This window comes from Heterodontus francisci, chromosome 8 (genome assembly GCF_036365525.1).
Source record: "Heterodontus francisci isolate sHetFra1 chromosome 8, sHetFra1.hap1, whole genome shotgun sequence".
NCBI lineage: Eukaryota > Metazoa > Chordata > Chondrichthyes > Heterodontiformes > Heterodontidae > Heterodontus > Heterodontus francisci.
The window spans coordinates 98,641,159-98,663,361 of NC_090378.1; the positions used below are offsets into that span (position 1 = coordinate 98,641,159).

At 42.6% G+C, this 22,203-nt stretch overlaps 2 protein-coding genes across 2 annotated transcripts in view; one reads left to right on the plus strand and one right to left on the minus strand.

Annotated features, from left to right (window-relative positions):
* The window catches only part of LOC137373053 (putative C->U-editing enzyme APOBEC-4), a 77,099-nt gene extending 68,294 nt beyond the window's left edge, over positions 1-8,805 (plus strand). Inside the window, exon 3 of the mRNA XM_068037820.1 lies at positions 8,724-8,805. The gene's annotated coding sequence lies outside the window, so the exon portion shown is untranslated. The remainder of the gene's footprint in view (positions 1-8,723) is intronic.
* Positions 1-22,203, minus strand: part of rgl1 (ral guanine nucleotide dissociation stimulator-like 1) — a 299,289-nt gene that overhangs the window by 260,320 nt on the left and 16,766 nt on the right. The gene's annotated exons all lie outside the window — the stretch shown is intronic.

Here is a 22,203-nt window from a genome sequence, read left to right on the forward strand (position 1 = left end):
ATCTCGTCTGGGCCTGGGGATTTATCCACTTTTAAAGACTGCTAAAACCTCCTCCCTTTCAATACTAATTTGTTTGAGTATATCCACCTCCCTAATCTCTACATCGTCCTTCTTCATAGTAAACACAGATGAAAAGTAATCATTTAAAACCTCACTTATGCCCTCCAGCTCCAGAGGTTGCCACTTTTAGGGACCTAATGGGCCCTACTCTTTCCCTGGTTATCTTCTTACCCTTAATATACTTATAAAACGCCTCCGGATTTTCCTTTACCTTGCCTGCCAGTGTCTTTTCACGCCCCTCTTCACACTCCTAATTACTTTTTTTTTTTAAGTACAGCACACCACAGATAAAATGCTGTATCAGCTAGAGTGCTGAGTGCACATCCTGGTGGATTTAATGATCCCAAAAAGGAACATGTCTTCTAAAGCAGCTACTAGATAAGCACAACAGCTCACAATACTAACAAGGTAGATCAAACAAGTGATCACAGGACTCCTGGAACAAGTGATAAACATAAGTAGAAATTGCAGACAAAAACGTAGGGAAAACGAATGACATATCCGATCAAGGAGAAATCACAACTAGAGTAATATGCTCACTTCCTGGGGAGCACAAACAGCAAGGAGGCCAACTTAAATATGGTTATAATTTTGTTTTTGTAAAGTATGTAACTGAAAGAGACTTTAGTTCACCAAAATTAAAAAAGGATGGCAAATTTCCCAATTACTTAATACTATAGCTGTAACACCATTAAAATCTGCACTAATCTACATTAAAAACATCTCCCCATCCCCCCATCGCCACCACAAACTGGCAACCTACATTGTTTCATAGCTATCACGCAAAGCTATTCACCAGCTACAACAACGAGGGCTCTTCAGCTGCCCAGCACATGGTCACATGGCAGGGGTCCCATGCTGATTCTCTGCACGAATCTTCAGAATGACTGGAGGAAGAAGCCAACTGCTGCCCACCACCAACTTTTGTTCAAATAAATGGCACAACTGCAGTCAGATTACTAAACAAGCAACTCTATGCCCGGCTGTTCCCAGGAAAAATGCACAGCAAGCAAATTCAACTAAACTGGAGATGATTCACTCTTGGTAAATCAAGACAAAACCAAAGAGCTTATTAAACTGTTGCTCTCTATTGAAACCACGCAACCACATCCTTGTTCTTCTTTTGGGAAATAAATCAGATCAAAAACAAACATTATTTTGTTTACAACACAATAAATGAACTTTCTGAATCACCACCAGCCCCATTCTAATGAATGAAATAATTAATTATTGCACAAATCAATCCCAAGTGGAACAATTTGTGCTATCGTGGGTACAACTCTAAAGCAAGGTTATACTCATATGCGCACACAGGATTGCCCATGTAGACACTCGTGGCAAATCAGATGATACACTGTTTAATTGTACATAACGCATAATTGACCTGGAGTGCATGATTTTGACCCAGCTAACAGCAGAATTGAATAAAATACAGCAAACAATTGTAGGACTTTAAGTACAAATGAATTGCTGCCCATCATAACACTGGAGTTTGTGACTTTTTGCATTGTTACCCCCCCCCCCCACCCCCACTCTTCCTTGCAAATGAGCACTAGGAGCAATTGTAATATCTCAATGAGCTCATAATTCTTCCACAGACCAGGGTTCAAAAATTGCTCCGTTTGTTTTATTTATTTTTATTTAGAGATACAGCACTGAAACAGGCCCTTCGGCCCACCGAGTCTGTGCCGACCAACAACCACCCATTTATACTAACCAGACAGTAAATCCCATATTTTCCCATCACCTCCCTACACTAGGGGCAATTTACAACGGCCAATTTACCCACCACCTGCAAGTCTTTGGCATGTGGGAGGAAACCGGAGCACCCGGCGAAAACCCACACAGACACTGAGAACTTGCAAACTCCGCACAGGCAGTACCCGGAATTGAACCCGGGTCTCTGGAGCTGTGAGGCTGCGGTGCTAACCACTGCGCCATCCAACAACCCATAGCTCATATACCCATTCAGCCATTTAGGGTGCATCTGGTGGAGTTTAGTTAGTTTTACCAGATTAGAACACTTAAAAAGTGAAATCAGAAAGCATTCCCCTCACCCACCCCACCCCCCTCAAAAAAAAGGGTTGTAGAGTCAGTCATTGCAGCACAGGAGGCAGCCATTGGACCCCATCATGTCCATGCAGGCTCTCTGTAGTAAACAATTTTCAAATTTCTCAAACATTTTTAAACTTACAGCACTTACTGGACATAAATTTCCAAACTAGCATAAAGAAACAGGACACAAAAGACTGGATAATATTAAATACTTTGAGTGACAAGATGGCTCCCACATTAATACAAAAACAAAATAACTGCAGATGTGGGAAATTTGAAAAGGTTTGCAGGGGCTGGGAGTGTCAGTTAAAAAAAAAAATGCTATTTGCTTGTATTAATGAAGTGGTATCATTTTTAGCCCAAAAATGTGGGCCCCTTGACTACAGTGCTTTCCAACTGTGAGGCTTCTTCCAACATCAGCAGGTCAGTTTTTCACAGGACTTGAAAGCCATCTTCCTACAGATTGGGGATCTGTTTACACTACACTGGATCAGTCTTGCTGGCCCCAGCTTCCTGCAGAGGAAGTGGAAAAAGGGGGTTGCAGTCGATGTAATAATCAGCTCGTCAGACCTCCCAGTGATATACTCTGCTCACTATGCGTGATGTTAATGCAGAGCCAACATTGTTAGACTGTTACTTGGTAGTAGAGAGGAGACCGAACAAACTGGATTTCCTACCAGGAGAAAAATCACCGGATTGTAGTCTGTAAACAAAATATAAATCACAAAGGATGCTTAAGGAAATGAATGCTTATAATAGGATACAAGCCTCAAGTTGAACAATTTGTCCATACACAAACGTCAAAGGTCATTAATTTTTATTACATAAACAGATCTTAGTACATTAAACTACTGCATTTGTGCATAGCCTGTGGCAGAGTTAAAAGATTAATGCCCTTCTCAAAAATATGTTTGTCTAAAAAATTCTCCTAAAAAAAAGTGAAAATTTGTTTTATGCTACATTTAGTTTAAACATAAAAGAGAAAACAAAAAGGAGATACTTGAAATTGAAAAGGGAATTGCCCAGCCCATGCAACACGAAGCAGGTGTCGAGATGGGAAAGCCAGTGTGTTTGCATTAATATTTAGCTCTAGGTTAGTTTTCTGACAAACTTTAATCTGCATATTGGGCCAATAAGCTTGTGAAACTCTCACCTCATCCCACCACTATGGTCATCAGCATTGCACCTTTGTATTACCCAGCTCATAACCCAAATCTGGATGGATACATTTTCTAAAAAGGAAACATTTACTGCTGGTTAATTTCCTCCCCTCTACCCACAGGTCAAACAGGCACTGTCAGAAAGTAATCATGTTACATAATTATATTCTGTTGAAATTGGGGCACAGTAGCAGAATGGTAATGTTACTGGAATAGTCCAGAGGCCCAAACTAACTCTGGTGACTAGTTTAAATCACACCATGGCAGCTGCAGGAATTAAAAAATTCAATAAAGTAATAAATCTGGAATAAAATTTTAGTCTCAATAATGATTATGAAACTACTGGATTGTCATAAAAACACAACTGGTTCACTAATTTCCTTCAGGGGAGGAAATCTGCCATCCTTCCACAGTCTGGCCTACATCTGGCTCCAGGCCCACAGCAACGTGGTCGACTCTTAACTGCCCTCTGAAATGGCCTAGAAAGCCATGGAGTTGTATCAAAATGCCATAGGAAAGTTGAATAAAACTGGACGGACCACCTATCATCGGCCTAGGCACTGGAAACAAAGGCACATACTGCCCAGTCAATCCTGCAAAGTCCTCCTCACTAGCATCTGGGGACTTGTGCCAAAATTGAGAGCGCTGTCCTACAGACTAATCAAGCAACAGCCTGACAGTCATACTCACCAAATCATACAGCCAATCCCTCAGACTCCTTCACCACCATCCCTGGCTATTTCCTGTCCCACTGGCAGGACAGACAAGAAGTAGTGGCACAGTGGTATACAGTCAGAGGGAATGGCCCTGGGGAGACTTCAACATGGACTCCAGATCGTACAACGTCTCAAGGAATCAGGTCAAGAAAACCTTCTGCCTTCCTTCAGCTGATGAATTAGTGCTCCTCAATGTTGATCACCACTTGGAAGAAGCATCGAGGGTAACAAAGGCATAGAATGTACTCTGGACTGGGGACTTCAACATCCAATGAAAGTGGCTCAGCAACACCACTACTGACTGAGCCCTGAAGGACATATTCACCAGACTGTGCCAATGGCACATGGTGAGAGAACCAAGAGGAAATCTACATTTTGCAGATGCATCTGTTCATGACAGTGTTGGTAGGAGTGGCCACCGCACGGTCCTTATAGAGACAAAGTCTCACCTTCATACAGAGGACACCCTAAAAGAACAAGGATAGCAGGCGCATGGGACCACACCACCTGCAAGTTCCCCACCTTCCTGACCTGGAAATATATTGCCATTCCTTCAGTGTCAGAGGCAAAATCCTGGAGCTCCCTCCTTAACAGTACTATGGGTGTACCCACACCACAAGAACAGCTCCTGACATGCTTTCCTGCACTCCTTAGTGAACCAGGGCTGGTCCCCTGACTTGATGGTAATGACAGAGTGAGGGATATACCAGGCCATGAGGTTACTGATTGTTGTGGAATACAATTCTACGGGTGATGGCCCATGGATGCCCAGCTTTGGGCTGCTAGATCTGATCTCAATCTGTCCCATTCAGCATGGTGGTGTTGCCAGACAACAGGGAGGGTGTCCTCAGTGTGATCACAGATAGTTGCATCCGCTACAGGTAGATTGGTGAGCAATAGGTTTTTCCCTCTTGTTACTTCTCACATCTGCTGCAGGCCCAGTTTGGCAGATATGTCCTTCAGGTCTCTGCCAGCTTAGTCAGTAGTGATGCTACCGAGCCACTCCATGATGGGCATTGAAGTCTCCCATCCAGAGTACATCCTCTGCCCTTGCTACTCTCAGTGCCTCTTCAACATGGAGGATTACTGACTCATATGCTGAGAGAGGGCAATAGGTGGTAATCAGAAGATTTATTTGCTCATAGAAATTATAGAAATAGAATCAAGAAAGTTTAAGGCACAGAAAGAGGCCACTTGGCCCATTGTGTCGGTGCCAACTGAAAAATGATCCACCTATTCTAATCCCACCTTCCAGAATTTGGTCCGTAGCCCTGTAGCTTACAACCCTTGAGGTGCATAACCAGATTCCTTTTGAATGAATTGAGGGTCTCTGCCTCAAATACCCTTTCAGGCAGTGAGTTCCAGACCCCCACCACCCTCTGGGGAAAAAAAAGTTTTTCCTCATCTCCCCTCTAATTTTTCTACCACTTTAAATCTATGCCCCCTCTGCTAAAGGTGAATAGACCCTTCACCTCCACTCTATCCAGGCCCCTCAAGATTTTGTACATTTCAATCAGATCTCCCCTCAGCCTTCTCTGTTCCAAAGAGAACAACCCCAGCCTATCCAATCTTTCCTCATAGCTGTATTTTTCCAGTCCTGGCAACATCCTTGTAAATCTCCTCTGTACCCTCTCTCGTACAATTGCATCCTGTTAGGAGGTGACCAGAACTGCACACAATACTCAAGTTGTGACCTAACCAATGAGTTATACAGTTCCAGCACAAACTCCCTGCTCTTATATTCTGTACCTCAGCTAATAAAGGAAAGGATTCCATATGCCTTTTTAACCTGCCCCGCTACCTTCAGGGATCTCTGGACATTCACTCCAAGGTCCCTCACTTCCTCTGCACTTCAGTATTTTCCCATTAATTGTGTATTCTTTGGCCTTGTTTAACCTCCCCAAATGCATCACCTCACACTGCTCCAAGTTTGAATTCCATTTGCCACTTTTCTGCCCATCTGACCAGACCATCAATAATCTTCCTGCAGCCTACAGCTATCCACCATATGGCCAATTTTTGTGTCGTCCACAAACTTCTTGATCATGCCCCCTACACTTAAGTCCAAATCATTAATATATACCACAAAAAGCAGGGGACCCAGTACAGAGTCCTGCAGAACGCCACTGGAAACAGCCCCCAGTTGCAAAAACAGCCGTCAATTACCCTTTTTTTCTGCCACTGAGCCAATTTTGTATCCACCTTGCTGCATTTCCCTGGATCCCATAGGATTTTATTTTTTATTTTTATTAAAAAGTCTGCCATGTGGGACCTAGTCAAAAGCCTTGCTAAAATCCATGTAGACCACATCAACTGCACTACCCTCATCTGTCTTCCTTGTTACCTCTTCAAAAAATTAAAATCAAGTTGATCAAACAAGATCTTCCCTTAACAAATCCATGCTGACTATCTGATTAACCTGGTCCTTTCCAAGTGACAGTTTATCCTGTCTCAGAATAGCTCTCAATCATTTTCCCACTACTGAGGTTAGACTGACTGGCCTGTAATTTTTCAGTCTATCCTTCGCTCCCTTTTTAAAACAGAGGTACAACGTTAGCAATTCTCCAATCCTACGGCACCACACCTGTATCCAGTGAGGATTGGAAAATGATGGTCAGACCCTCTGCTATTTCCTCTCTTGCTTCTTTAACAGCTTAGGATACATTTCATCTGGCCCTGGTGATTTATCAATTTTCAAGGATGCTAATCCCATTAATACTTCCGCTCTCCCAATGTTTATCACATCCAACACTTCACACTCTTCCTCCTTAACTACAATATCTGCATTGCCCCTATCTTTTGTGAAGACAGATACAAAGTATTCATTGAGAACAATGCCAACATCTACCCCTACACATAGGTTACCTTCTTGGCCTTTTATGTGCCCTACTCTCCTTAGTTGTCCTCTTACTTTTAATGTTTCGATAAAACATCTTTGGGTTCACCTTGATTTTCCTTGCCAATATTCTTTCATGCCCTCTCTGCTTTCCTAATTTCCTTTTTGATTTCACTCCTCCACTTTTTAATACTCTTCTCGGCTTTCTATAGCCTGTTTGATCTGGGCTCTGGAGTCAATGTTGAGGTCTCCCAAAGCCACTCCTTCCTGACTATATACCACTGCCACCATCTCTGGTGGCTCTGTCCTGCCAGTGGGAAAGGACATAGCCAGGGATAGTGATGGAGGAGTCTGGGACATTGGCTGTAAAGGTATGATTTGGTATGACTAAGTCAGACTGTTGCTTGATTAGTCTGTGGGAGAGCTGTCTCCATTTTGGCAGAAGTCCCCAGATGTTAGTGAGGAGAACTTTGCAGGGTTGACTGGGCAGAGTCTGCCTTTGCTTCCAGTGCCTAAGTCAATGTCGGGTAGTCTGTCCAGTTTCAGCCTTCATTGATATTTTTGTAGCAGTTTGATAGAACTGAGGGGCTGGTTAGGCCATTTCAGAGGGCAGTTGAGAGTCAACCACATTGACTCCAGACCCACAGCACATAGTCCAGACCGGGAAAGGAGAGCAGATTTCCTCCTCTGAACGGCCTTAGGTGAACTAGATGGGTTTTTACAATAATTCAGTAGTTTCATGGTCACCATTACGGAGACTAGCTTTTAATTCCAAAATTACTTGAAGTTAAATTCCTGCAGCTGCCATGATAGGATTTGAATTGCTGTCTCTGGAACATTAGTCCAGGCCTCTGGATTACTAGACCAGTAACACTGTCATGCTGCCGTTCCCTTGTGCAGCAAGGTTGGTAGATTGTCATCTATTTCACACTGCAGGATTTACAATGAAGCACATTGGGTTGTTTCCCACATTGGAGTAGGTGCAGCTGTTGTCATCAAAACAAGCAAGTCAATTAAAAGCCACTTTGCAGATGACAGAAAGCCAAATCTTCTACAACATCTGCAACGGACAGATCACAAATGACTCCTCAGTGTCCGGACCCAGACATTTCAGGTGAGATATAGTAACAGTCTCTTATTACATCAACAAACACACAGCAAACTACTCTGGATTGATAGATCAAAACTTTACAACAGCTCAATAGAATATCGAAGACGATTGTGGCAGTGGTCTGGAAAGTTCGATTTTAAAAGCACATATCGTTCACATTCAATGCTGGGCTCTGAAAAAGGAAAAGGCGACTGAAAATAAATCAGATATCTGACTGAGATTAGTCCACGAGGGAATATATTCACTAGAAATACCCAAATATTGCTTTTCCTCGTACTACAATACAGTTTCACAGGAAACAGTTTCCAATATCAACCAATAAGGCCCAAGTGATCTTGGACAGTGGAAATCAGGCCAGCTGGGCTGCAACACGAGTGGGTTTCCTGGCCAACTTTCTTCTCCCTAACCCAGAGATGCAGAGACCAATTCCAGTACTTTTATTGCCTTTTCAGTGGACAGTAGCTAACTCAGCAGACACTGGGCCTCTGTAGCCTGTATGGCTCCTTTCCCTACTCTGAAGTGCCTTAGTATGTTTCTCTACATTAAATGGTGCTAAATAATTGCAAGTTGTCGTCGCTCACTGGATAACCCTCCCAAGATGGAAGCTTAGGTGGAAACACTCCAACATTTTTCATCTCAGGATGTCCCAAAGCACTTTACAGCCAATGAAATACTTTTTGAAGTGTAGTCATTAAATGTAGGAAACACCAGTCAATTTATGCCCAGCAAGGTCCCACTAAGAACAATGAAATAATGACCAGTTCATCTGATTTTTTTTTTTAAAGGTGTTGGTTGAGGACAAGATGCTTCCCTGCTCGTCCATCAAATCGTGCCCTGGGATCTTTTATGCCCTCCTGAGAGCATGAACGAAAATAAACTTTGAAACAGTAGAGACTGAAATTAACAGTATAAATGCAGCTTGGAGAAATAAAACTTAATTATCTACTCTCCAAATCCTGCCTCAAAAAGTGGCACGAGATTAGTGTAAGGATTGCTTTGAAATAAAAAGGCATCAGTGCAGCTATGGAATGACAGGGCCTCCAGGAGGGGAACCTGACTGAAAGGCAACAACAGTGCAGGATTTTGAATCGACAGACACTAACTACAGGCAACAGACTTCCCAAGTAGAAGACTGCAGGAGCAAGATATTTGCAACTTGCCAGACAAGTGATTCATCTCACACTGACATAATGGCTAGATTCTTTATGGCTGTGCAATTATTGCAATAACGTGAATCAGTATCCTCAGGTAGGTGTTTTCTCCTCCCTCAATACCCTTATGTCATGCATTTCGTTTAGTGTACTTTATGCTGAACGATCGCCCCACCTTTCAACTGAAGACCACCAACCTGGCATTCAATGTTTATATACTGCCGTGAGCATGGCAAATTGCACACAAATTGTACATCTCAATGAACTGCTGGCGCCATCTGGCGCTATGAAAGCACACAGTCACTTCTTTGGCATGAGTGTGTTCAAGACTGGGTCTCCCAGTGCAGCAACTGTTGAGTAACCTTGCACTGTGCTAATAATTATTCCAGGAATAAATTATTTAGGCCTCTCCCATAGTAGTTCCTTAAAAGTAATGCTCTTTATTTTGTGTTCTACTGCACACATATATGTTAAGCAGTTTGATCATTATGAACCACTATCATCCAGTCTACAAATATCACCCAATGTCCTGTAAAAATCACAGCATCCACCCCCCAAACCACTGAATGTCTACAAATCAATCCCTATTTTTAAAAATTTCTTCTTGGGATGTGGATGACGCAGGCAATGCCACATTTATTGCCCATCACTGGTTACCAAGTTACAACTAATGTTAATAGATTTTGCCGACACCAAGACATCACACATCTTAATTTTCCCCCAAAATACTCGAACAACTTTTCTGCAACTGTTTGAGAATTTTATTAAGTGTGGTATGGAAAAAACAAGGGAGTAGTGATCTCAAGTCACACACGTGTTGACGAACAATCGCAATACTCGAAGCTAGAATTTTTCATTTTGTTGAGGGTCACAGTCTCAAGTGCTGCCTTGTTAAACTAATATTCCAGCATGGTTATCATGGAATAACAGCACATGGGTCTACAACCACATTTTGATCCTCTGGAGATTCTAGAGATAATAAATACTGCAAAAACAAAGTCTAGTCTAATCACTGTAAAACTTTAATGCCTTTGGAAAATCAGTCTGTCACTGGAGTACCCTGATGCATTTTCATGATCCGCTATTTTAAAAGGCAAGGACAGAATTTTATCTGTATTGCCATCAGTGCTCCTGAGAGAGAGAACACACCAATAAAATTATTTATTCCACACATCAAGACAGTATAAATGCCCTTGGACTATTTGAATCTCAATTAGTGTCTATATATAGTATAGCTGCTTGATAGTTTTCTCACCAGCACTAAACCCTATAAAAGAAAAAGGGAAGACTGAGGCCACTTTGACAAGTCCCAAGATGCATTAGCTGTGACTCAGTTGGTAGCATTTCCCAGAGTCAGAAGTTGGCTGATTCAAGCCCCACTCCAAAAAGACAAACACAAAATCTAGGTTAACGCTTCAGTGTGGTACTGAGGGATTGTTGCATTGTCAGAAGTGTTCTCTTTTGGAGGAGACAATAAACTGGATGCCCTAGCTAACCTCTTTAGGTGGATGCAAAAGATCTCAACACTAATTTGAAGGAAAGCAGGGGAGTTCTCCCCACTGTCCTGCCAATGGTTGTCCTTCAGTCAACATCTTGAAACCAGATTTGGTCATTATGGTGTATTCAGAGTAACCCTAGCATGAGGTCTTAACTGGGAGCAGCCCATGTTGCAAACTTTATTTACCTCCCAACAGAGAGGCAGTATACAAAAGATATTACATTACAATAAGCCAGTTTAATACAGTCTACTACACTCCCTCCTTACTTAAAAAAATTATCTTAAGATGTAAAAATGGTACTTGTACATAATTTCACAGAACACAATACTCTGAAATTTAACAGGTCGAGTTGCACACTTGTCACTGGAATCACAACTAAAAAAAAACTTATCAACATTTGCAGAATAAATTTATATGTAAAAAATTGTTTTTCGCTAACACCAGTACGTCTTTTAACAAAAATATTGACAAGTAATGAAAGGAAATTATTTCTTCCTTCTTTCAATTAACCCATCTGGCTTCTTCCTCTTTGTCTGGATATCTTCTTCCATTTTCATCAGCTTGACTCTGCTCTCCCAACATGTGACTGGGTCAAATCTTAACTTTGATTGCCAACTCTACTTAACGGTTAGGACTGTGAAACTGACTGATTAGTCTTAATCAAAGACCCCGACTCACTTTGCTCTACTGGTGGATTCTGTGATAGACAAACTTTCAGTTTCTTTGTGACTTGTACTTTCCTCCTGACTTTCACTTGGACTGTTGGAATTTGGACTATTGGAAATTTCTCATGCTCTCCTTTTGTCAGATTTCGTCTTTCAAGCAAACAATCTACATGTCACTGATGGAGTCTCTCATCAATTTTCACTAGATGTGAATACGCTAGTCTTTTTACAACTCCAAACACATACTTCACCTCATCACCTCAATGGTTTTTCACCATTCCCTTCTGACCTACACTGAACTCCAAGTTTCATGCCTAACTATCTTGACTCATCCTCCTCACTGTCTTGCTTTGCTCTTAGCTTGATATTGATGACTGGCTTAAGCAAACTAAACCTAATCCTAGCAGCATGTTTAAACACCAACTCGCAAGAGCAACCTGTTGTAGACTGTGGAGATAGTGTGCAAGAAAACAGAAGATTTTCTGCCTGTGTTGAAGAAAAACATGGAAATTACTGCCGAGCGTGTTGCCCAGCAACTACTTCTGCAACGACCTCTTCACAATTTGTACACTTCTTTCTACAGCACCATTTGATGCTGGGTGATTTGGTGGTGTTAGAGTATGTTGGAATCCATTCTTACTCAAATATTTCAAACTCTGACACAAGCTGTGAACCATTATCTGACAATCCATAAATTGCAAACCAACTTCTTAAAACCTCAATCATTTTGGCACCTGTGGTATTGGGCATAAACTCAACATTTATCCACTTCCTGCAGCTATCAACCAAAACAAAAAATACTCTACCTTCCACTTCAAAAAAGGAAAAAAACAAAACAACCTGTACTCATTCCCATGATTGTGTTTGACCATGAATGAAAGGAAACTTGGTGGGATCATTTCTCACTGAGACACACTTCAAAGACTTTTCACCAATTCTTTGAAATCTCTATCTACTTTTGGATACCAAAAATAGCTTCTTGCTACGGCTTTCATACGGACTATCCTTGTGTGATCTTGAAGTTCCTCTAACAATGTCTCTCTAAATGTTGGTAGAATAATGACCCTTCAACCCCATGGGAGACAACCTTGATTTACATTTAATTCATTTCCATGTGCAAGAATACGCCCACAATTTATCACACTTTTTAGACCAGCCTTTCATGACATAATTGAGCACTTTTACTGAGCACCGCATCCTTGAGAGTTTCTTCACTAATTTCTCTGGCAGACACTGGCATGTCATCTGCGTATGTAAAGTAATTTATAGGTAACTCAATGAAAATCAATCTTCACAGGAAATCTAAAAAGAACGCTCGCAATAACATGATCTGCTGACTATTTAATATTGTACGGATGGGCCATCAAAATCAATACCCATCTCTAAAGCCATGCTGCTGCTAGAGATGGTATTCCCTTCTTTGAACCCAATATGATTATAAGGGCTTGATGATCAGTTAACAAACTGAACTTCCTACCGTACAGATATTTGTGGAACTTTGTAACACCAAATATGATTGCTTAAGCCTCTTTCTCAACTTGTGAGCAATTTTGCTCTGACTAACACATGTGAAGCATTTGCGCTCCTGGCTTCTCCACACCGTCCTCCATTATGTGAGATAACACCATACCTAACCCCTGTGGTGAGGGATCACACACTAAAGCCAAAGGTTCTTTGGGATCATAGGAGGTCAAAACAGCATCACTAGTCAGTACCTTCACTTCTTCAAACGCTTTCTGACATTCCACAAACCACTCCCGATCTATTCCATCTTTGTGCAGTTGATACACTGTCGCCTCACAGCGACCAAAATAACATGCAAGGCAGCAGTTACGGGTTATAAGTCCAGCTCAATTGGCATAGAGATTGGACGCCATGGGTTGCCTTTGTTGGTGGGAGAGGTCATCGCATCTCACTGGACAGCTACCGCACGCCTCAAACCGGGCAGCCCCCGGTCAGAAAATTTCTGTCCCACCACAGTCCACCTGCTTCAATAAGTGCTTGGAGCTCAGGGTCATTGCCTGACAAGTGGACTGTAACACCACACCAAACAGCATGACAAAAAAAAAATTTAAAAAAGGTACCAGCCCTTCGTTTTGCAAACTGAAACGTCAAAACTGCGTGTCCTGGCCTGTCGGAAGACCTTACACATATCAACGATTCTCAGAAGACCACCATTAACAATGAGCTCAGTAGACTCAATGTGGACATTGCAGCACTTCAGGAGACATGCCTCCCTGCGAGCGGATCTCTAAGAGAGCAAGACTACACCTTCTACTGGCAGGGTAGGGATCCTGAAGAACCAAGACAGCATGGAGTAGGCTTTGCCATCAGAAACTATTGACTCAGCATGATCCGAGCCATTTGAAGGTGGCTCTAATGCATACTGTCCATCTGACTGCTCACCACCTCTGATCCAGTACACCTACTCGGCACCTATGCTCCAACACTCCGCTCCCCACCTGAAGTTAAAGACCAGTTCTACAAGAAACTCCAAAATATCATTAGCAGCATTCCTAATACCGAACACTTGTTCCTGCTGGGGGACTTGAATGCCAGGGTTGGGGCCGACCATGACTCATGGCCCTCCTGCCTTGGGCGCTATGGCATTGGAAGGATGAATGAGAATGGACAGAGACTGCTGGAGTTGTGTACCTATCACAACCTCTGCATCACCAACTCGTTCTTACATACTAAACCCTGTCACCAGGTTTCATGGAGACACCCAAGATCACGTCGTTGGCACCAGCTGGACTTCATAGTCACAAGGCGAGCCTCTATAAACAGTGTTCAAATCAAACGCAGCTTCCACAGTGCAGTCTGCGACACTGACCACTCCCTGGTATGCAGCAAGGTCAGACTCAAACTAAAGAAGCTACATCACTCCAAGCAGAAGGGTCGCCCGCACAACACTAACAGAATTTCTTAACCACAGCTGTTACACAAGTTTCTAAATTCACTTGAAAAAGCCCTTCAAAAACACTCCTACAGGGGATGCAGAGATCAAGTGGGCCCACATCAGAGATGCCATCTATGACTTAGCAATGACCACCTATGGCAAACGTGTGAAGCAGAATGCAGACTGGTTTCAACTTCACTTTGAAGAGCTGGAACCTGTCATAGTCGCTAAGCGCATTGCACTGTTGAACTACAAGAAAGCCCCCAGCGAGTTAACATCCATAGCATTTAAAGTAGCTATAAGTGCTGCACAAAGAATAGCCAGGTGCTACGCAAATGACTACTGGCAACACCTATGCAGTCGTATTCAGCTGACCTCCGACACCAGAAACATAAGAATGTATGATGGCATTAAGAGCGCTTTTGGGTCAATCAAGAAGACCGCCTCCCCCCCCCCACCAAGTCTAAATCAGGGGAAACGATCACTGACCAACGCAAGCAAATGAACTGCTGGGTGGAGCACTACCTGGAACTGTACTCCAAAGAAAATGTTGCCACTGAGACTGCCCTCAATACAGCCCAGTCTCTGCCAGTCATGGATGAGCTGGACGAACAGCCATCAAAAATCGTAACTCAGTGATGCCACTGATTCTCTAGCCAGCGGAAAAGCCCCTGGAAAGGATGGCATTGCCCCTGAAATAACCAAGAGTGCCAAGCCTGCTATACTCTCAGCACTACATGAACTGCTTTGCCTGTGCTGGGACAAGGGAGCAGTACCACAGGACATGCATGATGCCAATATCATCAACCTCTATAAGAACAAGGATGACTGTGGTGACTGCAACAACTACTGTGGAATCTCCCTGCTCAGCATAGTGGGGAAAGTCTTTGCTCCAGTCGCTTTAAACAGACTCCAGAAACTGGCTGAGCGTGTCTACCTGGAGGCACAGTGTAGCTTTCAAGCAGAGAGATCCACCGTTGATATGCTGTTCTCCCTTCGCCAGTTACAGGAGAAATGCCACGTAAAACAGATGCCCCTCTACGTTGCTTTCATAGATCTCACCGTCAGCAGACGTGGCCTCTTTAGACTACTAGCAAAGATCGGATGTCCACCAAAGCTACTAAGTATCATCACCTCATTCCATGACAATATGAAAGGCACAATTCAGCATTGCAGTGTCTCATCAGACCCTTTTCCTATCCTGAGTGGTGTGAAACAGGGCTGTGTTCTCACACATACACTGTTTGGGATCTTCTTCTCCCTGCTGCTCCCACACGTGTTCAAGTCATCAAAAGAAGGAAGTTCCTTCACACAAGATCAAATGGCAGGTTGTTCAACCTTGCCCATCTAAGAGCAAAGACCAAAGTACGGAAAGCCCTCATCAGGGAACTCCTCTTTGCTGACGATGCTGCATTAACATCCCACACTGAAGAGTGTCTGCAGAGACTCATCGACAGGTTTGCGGCTGCCTGCAATGAATTTGGCCTAACCATCAGCCTCAAGAAAATGAACATCATGGGACAGAAAGTCAAAAATGCTCCATCCATTAAAATCAGCGACCACGCTCTGGAAGTGGTTCAAGAGTTCATCTACCTAGGCTCAACTATCACCAGTAACCTGTGTCTCAATGCAGAAATCAACAAGCGCATGGGAAAAGGTGTCCACTGCTATGTCCAGACTGGCCAAGAGGGTGTGGGAAACGGCACACTGACATGGAACACAAAAGTCCGAGTTTTCAAGCCGGTGTCCTCAGTACCTTGCTCTATGGCAGCGAGGCCTGGACAACGTATGTCAGCCAACAGCGACATCTCAACTCATTCCATCTTGGCTGCCTCCAGAGAATCCTTGGCATCAGGTGGCAGAACCGTATCTCCAATGCAGAAGTCCTAGAGGCGGCCAACATCCCCAGCATATACACCGAGCCAGCGGCGCTCGAGATGGCTTGGCCACATCAGCCGCAAGGAAGATGGCAGGATCCCCAAGGACGAGCTCGTCACTGGTATCAGGCCCTCCGGCCATCCATGCCTCTGCTTTAAAGACGTCTGCAAACGTGACATGAAGTCCTGTGACATTGACAAGTTGTGGGAGTCAGTTGCCAGTGATTGCCAGAGCTTGCAGACAGCCAGAAAAGGTGGGGCTAAAGAGTGGCGAGTCGAAGAGACAGCTGTTGGCAGGAAAAAAAAAGACAGAAGCGCAAGGGAAGAGCCAACTGTGTAACCCCGACAACCAATTTTATCTGCAACACCTGTGGAAGAGCGTCACTCTAGAACTGTCCTTTATAGCCACACCAGGTGCTGCTCCACAAACTACTGACCACCTCTAGGCACTTACCCATTGTCTTGAGACAAGGAGGCCAAAGACAACGACAATGGTGCGAATGTATTAGTCAAGTCAGGGATGAACTTTGAATCATACTCAATGATTCCTATGAATGTTTCAAGTTCTTCTTTGCTCTCTTGCCTCTTTGCTTCTAAAATCCCCTCAACTTTCTCCCGTGTTGGGTGGATACCTTCACTGTCTATTTGGTGACCCAAGTAGGTTACACTTGACAGCATGCAGCAACACTTGTGCTTTTTAGCTTTGATGCCATACACGCAGTTGATCTAGGACTTGGTTCAACCTTAAAACGTACTCAGTCTTAGTACTAATTAAAATGTCATTAAAGAGACAGCACACTCCTTTCATTCCACTTAGTGCCTGATCCATGACACTCTAGAACACTGCAGGAGCAGTTGAAACCATAATTTGTAACCTTTCGTACTGCTACAACCCTTTGTGTGTATGAATGGTAAGCAATTCCTTGCTCCTATGAGTTAATTCTAATTGCAAATAGTTATTTGACAGATCTATCTTACTGAACTCTTCCCATTTGCTAAAATTAGGAAACATATCATTGGTAGGCAATGGGAAAGCAGTGACAATCACCTTATTTACTGTTAGTTTATAATCCCCACAAATTCAAATGGACCCACCTGTTTTTTGAACTCCCACAATGGGTGCAGCCCATTCACTGGTCTTCATATTTTTAATTGCCCCTGTTCTTTCTAATGTATCCAGCTCTTTACTTACTGCTTCTAACTGTGCATAAAACACTGGCCTAGCTTTGCAAAATGTCAACTGTCCATTGTCCTTTATCTTGACTTCAGCCTTGTGATGCCTAATTTTATAATTTGGTCTTCATTGTTCAAAGGCCACTTTGTGCACTCTTAGCACTTCCTCAATGTCAGACATTTATTTACGGTAGGAATCAATAAATGGCTCAGCCCAGTTTAACCATATGTTTTTAAGCCACTTTCTTCCCATTAGGGAGACTTTGCTCCATCCTCCTAAACCACGTGGGTTTTCGCCGGGTGCTCCGGTTTTCTCCCACAGCCAAAGACTTGCAGGTGATTGGCCAATTTGCCTTTGTAAATTGCCCCTAATATTAGGTAGGTGGTAGGGAATATGGGATTACTGTAGGGTTAGTATAAATGGGTAGTTGTTGGTCGACACAGACTCGGTGAGCCGAAGGGCCTGTTTCAGTGCTGTATCTCTAAATAAAAAACTACCGCCAATGGCAAATAATAGGATGCAACATTAATTTCTACTTTAACACTCACTTCACCCAATACTGGAATACTGTTATTGGAATAACTAATCAGTTTCATGCCAGTTTTTCTTAAGGAAATGGGACTTGGGACCTCTCCTCCTGAGATAATAGACACTGCTGCAACAGTATCAATAATAAACACAAGTTGTGACTCTCCGACTTTCATGTTTACTGGAAGCACTGGAATTGTATCTTGAGCCCTTTTTCTCTCAGCTTCAATATTCTATTATCCTTTCTCTCTGACAGAGTAAAACACTTGATCTTCCTGTTTAATAACACCTTCTATTTTCATATCTACAATGTGTACATTCGAGGTCTTCCAGGAGCCTGAACTAGCTGTAGGTCTACTATGACCTTGACCTGGTGCATTGCTGTGACCTAGAGCACAGTTTCCTTTACTTCTGCATTCTATCTGGATATGACCAGCTTTCCCACAGGCATAGCGCTAACTAGAAATGGGAGTCTTTGGTGGCTACCCTGGCAACAATAGTTAGAAATTTAGCTCCAGTCAGCCTTTAAGCTGGATTCCTGCTGAAATCTGGTGGACTCCTCTCCTGGCTCAGGGAAAGAACGTCCTTGCAATCTGCCACTATTTCTTCCTGCCTTTTCCAACACTGTGGCCTCAATGCAGGCCTCCTTCCATGTCAGTTTATTGCCTTTACACAAAAACTAGGCCTGGATTTCACTGTTCTTTAGACTAACGAACAGGTCTCTGAGGTTAACTTCTATGTCGGCACCATAATCAGAGTGGTGAGACAGTTTCTTTCATTCAATCTAATCTGCAATAGACTCATTTGGCAACTGCTTCCTTTCTTAGAATGCAACTTGGAGTGCAATTTCATTCTTAGTCAAGCCATAATAATACAAGTACCAGGGTCCTGGGGGCAACATTAGTTAGTTAAACACCACTTCAAACGCATCATGGCGAGGAAAACATTCACCTTATCCTCGTTTAGGATATTAGCTTGCAGCCAAAAATGTAACCTTCATTCATAATTACACCAACCCTCTATGTTACAGTTGAATTCCCCATTGTCCCAAAATGTCTTCAGTGCCATTTATTTTATTTTTTTAATTACATACTCAGTTGTAGCTGAACACAAATTGCAGACACATGAAGTAATCTCCCAAAATGCTCAAACCTCCTCAAAATTGACTTTGGGAGTTCCAAAAGCATGTCAGAACATTCTTCAGACTGCGATCTCCCGAATGAAATGCAAAAATAAATCAATCCCATCCTTTCATGTTTTTGGGGATGTATATTCAGCGAGTAAAACTAACATGAGGTCTTAACTGGGAGCAGCCACGTTAGAAAAATTCCAGAGAGGCAGTATACAAAAGATATTACAACACAATAAGCCAGTTTAATACAGTTTGCTATAATTATCACATAGTAAGCTCCCACTGAACAGTCACAATTGGCTGCTGCCTTTCCTACAATAGAAAATGTTGATTATAAAGCATGTTGGGATATTCTGAGGTTTTTATTTCAAAAGCAGAAAAAATTGAGAATTTTCAAAAAAAAAACAACTTGGACCGATGATAACTCAGTGTCCAGATTAATGATTCAAAATCGAGAAGCAATTTTGTACAAAGATGCTACTGGCACTTAATGCACAGCAATTACTGTGTATATCTGTAGCTCCTTCTGCTGGTCACCCAGGAACAAAGCTGAAAAGAACATGGATAGTAAATTCTCCAGAATACTGGCTAACCAAACAACGATTACTTAACCTTGCTGGATCAAGAACTCCTATTAACCCTCCCGTGACTGACCGGAATGGCACTTGAAATATGGGGAACGTATCCACAACATGCCTTGCATATGACCACCACTTAAACTTTTTACATCTGTGGATATTGGAGTGCCCAAGTATCCTGCCTCTCTACAGCAGAACACAATTAAGATATTTAAAATCAAGTTCTCGGAGCAATTGGGAGCCCAATTTAATGCAAAGCTTTCCCATAGGCAGTGAAAGAGAAGAGGGAGCTGCTGATTTCACAAGGCATATGCCTTTCTCAGCATTCCTGGTGAGCCAGGAGTGCCTTTGGCTTCCCCCAGCTCTGGTCAACAGTCCACCAACCTGAGCTCTCCAAGTTGCCAGCCTCTGTCTGGCCCCAACCACGTTAGAGATCCTGCCATTAAAGTTTGGGAGATCCTCCACATCCCTGGCCTTTAGTCATTCCTACCTTCCTGTAAACATCAGGGCCTCAGTCTCTCAAATCAATTGAAAATACTCGCTTGCATTTAACTGGTTTCAGCAAAAATTAAGCCCAATTCATTCTAGTCTGCCAACCCCCATGTAAATTTTTATGGATGGTCAGTCAAGGTGCCAAAACCTAACTTAATCAAAAAGGACTGAAAAAAAGTTGTAATTCCTGCCTTTAAGTTTTGTTTGCACTGCATAGTTTTCGATTTATTAGATTTAGAGATACAGCACTGAAACAGGCCCTTCAACCCACCGAGTCTGTGCTGACCATTAACCACCCATTTATACTAATCCTACACCAATCCCATATTCCTACTACATCCTCACCTGTCCCTATATTCCCCTACCACCTACCTATACAAGGGGCAATTTACAATGATCAATTTACCTATCAACCTGCAAGTCTTTTGGCATGTGGGAGGAAACCGGAGCACCCGGAGGAAACCCACACAGACACAGGGAGAACTTGCAAACTCCACACAGGCAGTACCCGGAATTGAACCCGGGTCGCTGGAGCTGTGAGGTTGTATGAGCTCAATCAAAAAAATCATGAGCCATGTATCATTCACTTCCTTGTTTCGACAAAGCACTCGTGGATATAATGCTTTTGTTGTTTAGATGATCACATTTCAATCTAGTTAAGACAATGATAGCAAAATAAACTGACATTTTTCAGCCACCCTGACAATCATAGTACGAGAAAATAAGGGAAGCACAGGCTGACAAAAAACAATTATGTGGTTGCAATAAATTTCTGAAATAAAGGCCACCAGCTGCCAGTGCATTGCCGTCAACTTTTACAATGTGTGAGTATTTTGCTCTCTCCTGTTCCTTCCTCTTTCACACTATTCATCATTCTTTCCATCTGTTCTGCCATAGAGGTACCAGGCTGTTAGCATCTCCTGCTCAGCTTTCCTTCTTCATAATCACCCCTTTATTCACCAAATCAAATTTATTTAATACAAACTTGTACCTTTCCAAGTAACTCAACATCATGGCATCCTTCTCAAAGCTGACACTCCCCAATGATCCTTGCTTTCAAAAGGCATGCCCAAAACCTTGGTTCTGTGCAGCATCTAGTGGTCACTAGATGGATATCTGGGCATGTTTCCAAACTCTCTGGACTTCACCACACTCCTCCCCTGTACTCGGAGCTTCTTGTTATGCCCTTTCCGCTCGCCCCCCCCCCCCCCACCAATTCACCACCTGGTGAAACAGAAGAAACAGTATCCACTATGTCTTGTCTTGTAGTATTTCAAGTTCTTTTAAATGCTCATAGGTGATAGCCATAGAAATAAACATAATCCAGCACAGCAAGTCACAGTTCCCCTCACTCCACAAACACAGTGATAAATCAAAACTGATGTGTTTTTACAGCACATTGAACAGATGGAGTAATTAAGAGATCAACAGGGATTAAGGAAACCCTTGAGGCTTATTAATATTCAAAGTAAAGCCTGATGGGGGTGTTGAAGTTAAATATCCAGTGGAGCAAGTCAATTATTGTATTATAAATGCAGTTTAAAAATTATAAAGTACACACCCACAAGAACATTGTTTTCTTGGCTTTAATAGTTATAATACCACAACATGCCAGCAGTGAACAGAAGGATTGCCTAGCAGATGACATGTTATTTTCCTGTATCCTGTCTAGGAATTGGTTTGAAATTGAATTTGTTCATCGAATGTTGTTAGGGAGAACACATGGGAGAGGAAATAAAGGCTGGCCAACAGATGAAACACTGTCCAAGGTCCATCATTAACCCCAATTAACAGGTGAAAATATTCCTCTGCAGTTAGTGATTAAAAAGTAATTTAATTTAAGAGACAAAAACTGTAGCAGTTAGTCATCTTCACTACACCCACCATTTTACATCATGTGGCCGAATCCTCTTTTGGTAGTTGCATATAATTGATGTGTGTTGCCTTCATAGAGGATGGACAAATCAAGTCTGGAATATATATGACAGAGACCACCATCCTGTCACAGTATTAAATCAAAGATCCTTTAAATATTATTTACGCTGTTACTTCATTTAACATTAAGCAAAGTTTGTGCAGATTGCTATTCTAGCACCCTGAACATCCTTACCCTTCTCTTCCTCATATTCGGTTTGTGGCAAATTTTAAAGATTTGATCCATTTTACTTGCATTCACAGAAATGGGAGGCCTCTTGGGCCCTGCTCCATTCAACCAGATCATGACGGATTTCTCTCTCAACACTATTCACCCACCTTTCACCCATATCCCT